The following is an 8,938-nucleotide window of genomic DNA, read 5'->3' as shown; positions in this document are numbered from 1 at the left end:
AACCCATCTTCAGTCCCCAACCACGAAATGGTGGGGGGTGGGGAGGACTGGAAAAGTAGTAAGGGGAGAGGAAGGGTGAGCAGCTGCAAGAAGTCTTCACACCTCCCTGCGGTTCCTGGTAAACGCGCTCATGTCCTGGGTATGGAAGGGACTTAAGAGTTCAGGAAAGATAAAAGTAACAGGCTGCTTCCCCACTCCCTCGCCCTCCCTTCCCCGCTGCTGGGTTAGGGAGGCTCCATGGAGCTCCAGCACCCTAGAAGGATCCGGTGAGGCGCGAGGCCTTGCGGGCGGATGAACCCGTGGCGGGGTGGAAGGCGCCAACCTGCCCAATTTGAGCCTGAGGCCTGCTGAGAAGCGTGGGGGCCTTGGGATAGTTCCCGAATGAGGATGTGCGTTTCTAGCTTCTTTGCGCCCTCCTCTCCCAAAAATCTGCTACCACAATTCCACCCTGGAGGCGCGCCCCCAAGACTCCTTTGTCGCCCCAGGGGCGGGACCTGAGCTGTCGATTTCAGGGGCCCTTCGTGACTCCAAAAGTCCTGGGCGCTGTCGCTCATGAGTGCTGCACAACTGTCGCCCTCCAAAGCCACCTCCATCCCTCACTGGGCTGGCCTCCTGAGCCTTCGGTGAGGACATGGGGTTGCGAGTTGCCCGCCTGGGAGCTTTCCTGACTGGAAAAGGGCTAATTCGCTACCTTTCTGTTCAAATCACTTGAGCTAATTATTTGATCTGAAACATGGGCAGGTAAAGGACCATTGGCGGGCGTGGGGAGGGAGGCGTGGAATCTTTCCCACACTTTTTGTCACCTTTCAACAAAAGCCACAACACACCCAAATGCCTCTGGTCTGAATGGGCTGGCTAGAATTGGGCTTCCCGGGACCAGGAGTGGGCCCCTAGAAGTTTCCCAGTTTGGGGTGGGGCCGGGGTTCCGGAGTCCAGAGCTGGGAGTCGGGTTCAGCGGCCCGAGACGCTGGCTCTCCCAGACTCCCTTGCGCCGGGGCAGTGCGCGGGGGCGGCTCGGGTCCCTCCCGGGCCGACGGGGACCCTCAGGCTCCCGGGGCGCCGCCCACCAGCCCGACCCGGCAGAGACTCTCAGGCCTGGAAGCCCCCATTCTGCTCCCGCCCCGCTCCGGCCGGCCAGCGCAGGGCCCCTCAGGCCCGCGATCTCCAGGCTCAAACGGCGAACAGGTTCCCGCATCCGCCTGCCTTTGCACTTGGGGGTGGGGGAGCCACCTTGTGACGCCCCTTCTGCCTCTCACCAGCTTCCCCCTTCCTCCTCGTTCTGTACGGTTCCCCCTGGAGCCAGAAGGAAGCCCGGTGCCAGCCAGCCTTCCTGAAAGGACCAAGCCCGCGCCATCCGGCTTCCTCCAGTGGACGCCTGCAGGACCCAGGTGAGATACGGGACTGGTTGGGGACGCGAGGGGCGGAGGGCGGCGAGCAAGGGATCCTGACTTGGGGGCGTTGCCTCCCGGAATCCAAGCGGCCTTTTGCCCGGGTCTCCCGAGATGCATCGAAATTGAGCTCGTCCACATAGCCCCCCGACTGCGTGGTGCCCTTTTCTGACTTAAAACATTCCTTGTACCTTTATTTACACGATCCAAGTTGCAGTGTGCCTAGATTTTCCTCCAAGGACAAAAATGTGAATAAAGCAATATTTTAGCCAAACATTTCCGTATCAATTAAGAAGATTGCAATTCGTTCCAGACTATAAATTCTCTTTAACAACTCCCTAAGGTATTCTTTTAAATTGTTTTTCAACGTTGCTAAATGTGCATCATAATGTGTGGGAGACTTGTCTAAAGTGAATCAATTTATACTCGGTTGATTAATTGACCCGATGTTACCACCTCCAAGGAGGCACCTTTCCACTATTTTCTCATTTTTTTCCCCAACACATGTTATTTGTTAGTGAGGAAGCTGCGTGCACGTGGCATTGTATAAAGTTTATTAGGCAGACGTGGCCCTTAAACTAGGAAGAGCTTAGTATAAATCTAAATCTAAAATTCGACATTTTGGTAAGTTATGAGACAAGATACCCAGGTTGTTTGATAAACCAGAATTGAACATAATTTTTTAAAAATTTAAATCACAGGAATGTTTTTCTTGAAGGCATCCGGCATCTCCAGTTAGCAGTACTGATTTTTTTTTTTCTTTTTCCGACAAAGGAACACTACATCAACACTCTTGGCGGGGATCTGGACAAGAAGACTCCTGTTTCAAGAAAATACAATCATCTCTCAAAGGCTGTAATTTATATGCATTTTAAAACTCTCTAGGCATTGAAAACCACCCAAGTGTCCCAAATAGAAGGGTAAAATATAATCAGTCACTCAGTGTAATATTATACATCCTTTAAAAATGTTATTGGGAAATGTTTTATGATCTGTAAGTCCAAGGAATCTTCTCCCACCATTTCTTTCTCCCCGCTGTTCCCCCATACCCACACTTCTTTGTTCCAATTGGCATGTAAATTTGGTTTTCCCGCCAAATGAGTCAGTCATGATGGTAACGTCAACTGATTTGAACAGATGTGTGTCAATGTTACTTGGAAAACTAGATGTCAATAACCAGAGCCACAGAAAAAGGCAGTGGTTGCAACTCTGTAAAAATGTATGCATGCACACAGACAAGGACTAAAGTGGAACCCCACACAGGAAAACAGTGGGCTGTACTCCAGTGCTGGGACATTGAATGACTGTACGATGCTTTTGATTTCCGTTAATATGGGCAACTGTCCAATTAAAAACTCCTAAGTACTCTGCAGTGCAAATTGTTTTGCGGATTGTTTTAAAACACCATACCTATCAACTCATCAAGGCAGATGGGGCAGCAGGGGACTGGGTTCGTTCCCTGAATCCTGGACTGCTATAGAGTTCAGGGCAACATTTGCAGAAAACCTGAGCCTATGAGATGGGAGTTAACTTACAGGCAGCTTTCCTGAGACTGTGCAAGATGAAAATAAAACTAGGTTCAAAACATATGTTTGGGGAAGATCAATGAGTTTATCGATAGAAATTAAAAGACTTGAGTCAGGGGCTATATGCAAGTTGGCATATGTTTTTAGAGATCTTTTTTCCCATTGGCCTGCAGTATGACTTAATCTCATAACCGTAGAATTTTATATATGCATTTGTATTTAGAGTTATCACATGACTCTTAAGCAAAAAAGAGTATATATACATCAAGTATAGCAAACATGTATCTCCCTGCCCCCCTACATCCCACTCAGGCCCACCCATTAGTTACTGCTCAGTGAATAAACAAGGATTGTCTAGCTCTTTCATAATATTTCACCTATCTGCCACCTTTTCCTCCCTCCCCAGCTCCACAGCTGATCTCTTTGGCAAGTTCCGCCAGGCTTAAAACCCCTGTGGGGATAGTAAATTGAGCCAAGAGGGAGGAGTCCCGAAAGACTTCCACTTCCTGTGGTTGTTTGGGCCTTTGAGCACTCCCCATTCCACTACTGAGCTCTATAATCTGAGCAATTGGTGGGAGTTTGGAAACATGGCCTTGGCTCCACTGCTGGAGTCAGGGAGCTCAGAACACTGCAGCAACCTGAGGGTGAGAGTCTTGGTAGCTTTGAAGTCTGAGTCTCCCAAGTCAGTTCCCTCACGTGTTCCCTCACGTCCACCCCCACCTGCCATCCAGACGAGACTATTACCCTAAGACCAGACCTTCTAAAGGCGTGGCCACAGAATCACCAGTATCCCAACATCCTGCCTTTGTATCGTGTGTTTACATACTTTTCCAAATACTTTCTTCTTTTTTTTTTTTTTTTATTTGTGACAACCTTGAGAGACAAACAGAGTTAAGGCAGTCCAAAAAATAATTACAGACAAGAAAACTGGGGCCTCTGCAGGTTAAGGATTTGTCTGAGGCTAATGTCTGGGGGCTCTTCCTCCAAGCCTCATACTGTGTTCCTTATGTCATTACCTGTTCATCAGAACCGACTATGCAGTAGTGACCAGAGCAGGAAGTGGAAGTGAATGTGTTTGGTTACAAAAATTCCAGGTGAAACTGACTAGTCTTATGATGAGCTTTGGCCTATACATCGAACACTTTCTGGGCGAGGCCCAAGATTGGCCCCAGGATTACTTAATAGTGACTATAAGTTACCCAGCCGTGTACAAGTCAATCTGCACAAACCAAAAAAGCATGATTTAAATTCCTTTTAAACCTCTGTCCCATATTTGTTATTTTCTGTAGATTCAATCAAATTATCTTAAGGAAACAAATGAAGTGTCCAGCTATAGGGGTTGACTTAATCTAGTCACTCACTCAATGGAACCTTTTTCAGCCATTACAAATAATAATGATAGAGACTATACAGAAACCTGGAAAATGCTTATGATATCAACTTTAAAAAAAATCAGGGCCACAAAATCACATGGACACCATGATTGAAAAATAGGAGCAGAACCTGGAGGAAACCTGCAAAACAGACATACTCGTTACTTAAGGGTGGTGGGATTAGAGCTGAAGTTTCTTCTTTCTCTACTTTTTCATGGTGTGTGTGTGTGTGTGTGTGTGTGTGTGTGTGTGATGCCACGTTTTCTTGTTACATTGCCAAAATATAATTCTCTAAAAAGTCTTTAGGGGTCATGGGTGATACAGAAATTTGGGGTCAGTCAAGGATGCACAGACCTCAGACATCTCGGGGATCATCATGTCACGAGATACCACTGTGCACTTGTGACAGATTGATAACTGAAAGGTCTGGGAGCCATTCATCTTCATAGCAAAACACGTGGTAAGTATTACAAGACGAATCAATGAAACTATCAGGAAGAAAGTGGGCCCTAAGCAAAGAAAAAAGGGGTTGCTATGGGTTGGGGGGGATGAGTTGTGTTTTCATAGGAGTGTAATGCGAATGTCCTTAACTATTTGTGTCTTTATTGCTTCAAATGTCTGTTGAATGAATTGAAACTTACATAGGGTATATGATTTTATACTTGTGCTAGCATGCTAAAATAAAGAATTTATGCTCAAGCAAACAACTGGAAAACATTTTGCTATAAGCATTACAGACACAGGGTCATTTTTAATATGTTGACTCCACACAAGTGGTCAAGAAAAACCATAAAAACTACATGAACAGAAAGCCCCAGTTAAAAAAAGCATGAAGATGCTTATTTCAATATTTTAAGGATGGAAGTTAGGAACATCCTGAATGACCAACAACAAAGGATTGGACAAATAAAATACAGTGTAGCTAGTACAATAGAATAGGATGCTTTCATGTAAAGTAATGTTTCTGAAACTAGTTTTCATGTCATGAGAATGTGCTCCTGATAAAATATTTAGCGATTGAGAAAAGGTACAAAATATTTTCCCATCTCTGCAATGTAGGTATATAGGGAGCATTCTATAGGAATAGTTTTGTATCGACATACAGATAAAAGGCTAGGAGGAAACATATAAAAATTTTATTGTGATTATCTCTGAGTTGTGGTATAAAAGTGACCAAAGAAAGATGCTAAACTATTTTTGCGATGTGTTCCTAATATGTAATATAAATGTATTGGGGACATTTTGCATTCATAGTTTTGTATCAATAATATGGGGGGAAAAGGCCATCAGGAAGTATACCAAAAGTCTAAAGGTGGTTATCGCTGACTTGTGTCACTATAGGCAATCAAAAATGATACTAAACTGTTTTTGCGATGTGTTCCTAATATGTACTATAAATATATTGGGAACATTTTGCATGTGTAGTTTTGTATCAATATACAGATGAAACGATGGAGGAAATAAACCAAAAATCTAACAGTGGCTATCTGTGGTTTACTTCTGTGATAAATGTAAGATGCAGAATTATTTTTGCAATATGTTCCTGAATATGTAGTATAAGCGTATTGGGATCATTTTGCATCCATAGTTTTGTATCAACATATGGAGAAAAGTCTAGGAAGAAATATACCAAAACTTGTGACAGTATTATAGGTAATGTTTGTTTTTCTCTTTATACTTTTATGTATTTTCCAAGTAATATTTGTGTAAACAACAAAATGCATTACTTTTATAGCAATAATAAAACATTTTATTTTTAAAAAGTTTGTATGTTTTTTAAAGCATGAACCGCTGACATAAGGGTAGGGGAAGACTTCCTATTTGGCCAGCAGTGGGCCTAGAATACTTTTTCAAACATATCTGGGAAACCTTTGTACAGCTTCAGTTGGATCTGCAGTGCAAATGTGTTTTCATTTGCTCTTGGCAAAGGAAAGAGAAAGTATAACTTAAAAATATAACCACAACAGAGTTATAATAGTAATATTACTAAACCAACTGCTATCTCCTGTCTAATCAAAGTAACATTTAAAGAAGTACAGAAAGCTGAAACAGGCTCCTTTTCCTCTAGTAGCAATTCAGGAAGGCGGTACTTGGATGCTCGCCCAGGGCCTCAAGACACATTGGCCACTTTGAGACATGCCCAAGTCAGGAAAACACCTTACAGAAAGGTTATTTCCACTCAGCCAACTTCTTGCAGATGCAGGTAAGGCCGCCCTGCATTTTCCCGCAAATTCAGCTGAGCTCCATAATAACTCTGGTGTTGCGGAACACATGTGACACCCCAATTTAGGCAATCCCCGTTCTGGTAAGAGAGATGGAACCATTTGGTCACGTACCTGGCCCATGGTCTGAAGGGCACCTACCAAGGTTTTAACGTTCCTCAGTGGCACTGATATGAACAGAGACACATTACAGGAGGATCTAAAGTCCTTCCTATCCTTTTAGTAGCATTTTGGGAACTGTTCCCCCATGAAAGACATATTTGGCACTCTAGCAAGTCCATATGACTAGACATTACTTTCTTTCTTTTTCTTTTCTTTTCTTTTCTTTTTTTCTTTTTTCTTTTTTTTTTTTATTTGAGATGGAGTCTGGCTCTATCACCCTGGCTGGAGTGCAATGGCGCGAACTCGGCTCACTGCAAACTCCGCCTCCCAGGTTCAAGCGATTCTCCTGCCTCAGCCTCCCAAGTAGCTGGGACTACAGGCGCCCACCACCACGCCTGGCTAATTTTTTTGTATTTTTAGTAGAGACGGGGTTTCACCATGTTAGCCAGGATGGTCTCGATCTCCTGACCTCATGATCTGCCCACCTCGGCCTCCCAAAGTGCTGGGATTACAGGTGTGAGCCACCGTGCCCAGCCGACATTACTCTCAAAATAGATCCATCATATTCCTTAAAGGAGAAGCTGAGTTGTGAGGCGCAAAAAATGTGTGTGTGTGTGTGTGTGTATATATATATGTGTGTGTATATATGTGTGTGTATATATGTGTGTGTGTGTGTGTATATATATCCATTTACAAAGATACAGGAGACCATTCCTCCAATTTCCTGATGCCCTGCCCTTGCTCTGCTTAAGAACACATAATCATACAACCAAACTGGTCCCCGTGCTTAAATGTGCGTGCTCCTCTTTAAGGAGCATGAGCATTTTTCTCTGCCACACTCTGTCAGAGTGTATTTACCGGGTGCCTACCTCTGTGCTAGTTACTTGTGGGTAGAGGAGAGGGTAGGGGAGAAGCGGGGGTTAAGGTGATACTGAGCCAGAGAGGCCTTGAACACACGGATACTTTGTCTGCCACTGGGTACAGAGCAGGGATCAGCTGAGGCTTTGACCTTCGTCTGAGCCAGGTCAGACCACACAGAGAATCTGCTTTGCTAAGCAACCATCTAAGTGGCCTCCTTTCCCCTAGGGCTCACTCTAGTCCCTGCTGTACACAATGTATGGAATAGGGGCAGAGTGTGATAGGGACCCCTTTCTAAATGGGAGGTCTCGCCTCTAGGGCTGAGAAAGAGACAGACAGAAAAATCACCCCAAATTGAGCATTGATCTTAAGCACCTTTCGTTGACCCCAGTGAAAAAAAAATCTTCAGCCCCTGAATTTCTTTATATATATATAGAGAGAGAAAGACAGAGAGACAGGGTCTCACTACATCACCCAGGCTAGTCTTGAACTCCTGGGCTCAAGCCATACTCCCACCTCAGCCTCCCAAAGTATTGGGATTACAGGCGTGAGTCCCTGTACCCTGCTGAATTTCTGAACCAATGAAATGTCCTAGAATTTGGCCAGTACAAAGAGTGCTTCTCAGAGTTGGAAGTATGCCAAGAGGGGCTGAGGAGGGGCAGGTGCACAAGGTGCCAAGGGCTTGCCTTTGTTAACAGGGTACAAACCCTCATTTTACACAAGTTCAGCCCCTCATTTTACAGAAGAGAAAACCAAGTTGCAGAGAGAGAGAAAATAAGTCTCAGAGAGGTCGTGCAGAGAATTGGGCAACGTCGAAACTTGAACCTTGAGCTCCAGGGCTTTTTCCATTGTAATACACTGGGTCTAAAGGACACAGGGACTGACTCAGGAAGACTCTATGAAGGATATGGGACTTGATGAGCACCTGCATAAGTTGGTGGGGCTGGACATGGTAGTGTTCACCTGTAGGCCCAGCTACACCAGAGGCTGAGGGAGGAGGATCACTTGGGCCCAGGAGTTCCAGGCTGCAGTGCGCCATGATGATTGTGCCTATGAATGGCCACTGCACTCCAGCCTGGTCAACCAAGCGAGGTCCTATCTCTTTAAAAAAAAAAAAAAAAAAAAAAAGATGGGTGGGGCCAGAAGAGGCAGAGAGGACAGGGGTGGACATTCCAGGCAGCGGATAATGACATAAGCACTGGAGGAATGGATGTGGTGTCACCACAGGGCAATCTGGAGGAAATTAAGGTCAAGTCTTGCTTCTCAATGTGGGCTACGCAAGCCCTCGAGGGTATAAGAGAGTGTCCCATGTGTTGCCAAAAGCCACAGAATACAGATGGCACAGTTTCCTAGAGCACAGCTTGGTTTCCATAATGAATAATTTATAGCATTGTTTTTCTGTAAAAACAAGCACAAATTTAAAAAGATAAAACTGAGACCTCACAAAATCATTTCCAGTTTGTTGCAGG

The 8,938-nt window shown here is 44.9% G+C and overlaps 1 long non-coding RNA gene across 1 annotated transcript; it reads left to right on the top strand.

The window, feature by feature from the left end:
* Nucleotides 1-978: 978 nt before the first annotated feature.
* On the top strand, nucleotides 979-2,767 carry LOC123570893 (uncharacterized). The gene is made up of 2 exons (XR_006695108.2): nucleotides 979-1,388; nucleotides 2,163-2,767. It is a non-coding gene; the product is annotated as an uncharacterized lncRNA (long non-coding RNA).
* The last annotated feature ends 6,171 nt before the right edge of the window (nucleotides 2,768-8,938 follow it).

Source organism: Macaca fascicularis, chromosome X (genome assembly GCF_037993035.2).
Source record: "Macaca fascicularis isolate 582-1 chromosome X, T2T-MFA8v1.1".
In the NCBI taxonomy this organism is placed as follows: Eukaryota; Metazoa; Chordata; class Mammalia; order Primates; family Cercopithecidae; genus Macaca; species Macaca fascicularis.
This window is presented reverse-complemented; position numbering and strand designations above follow the sequence as displayed.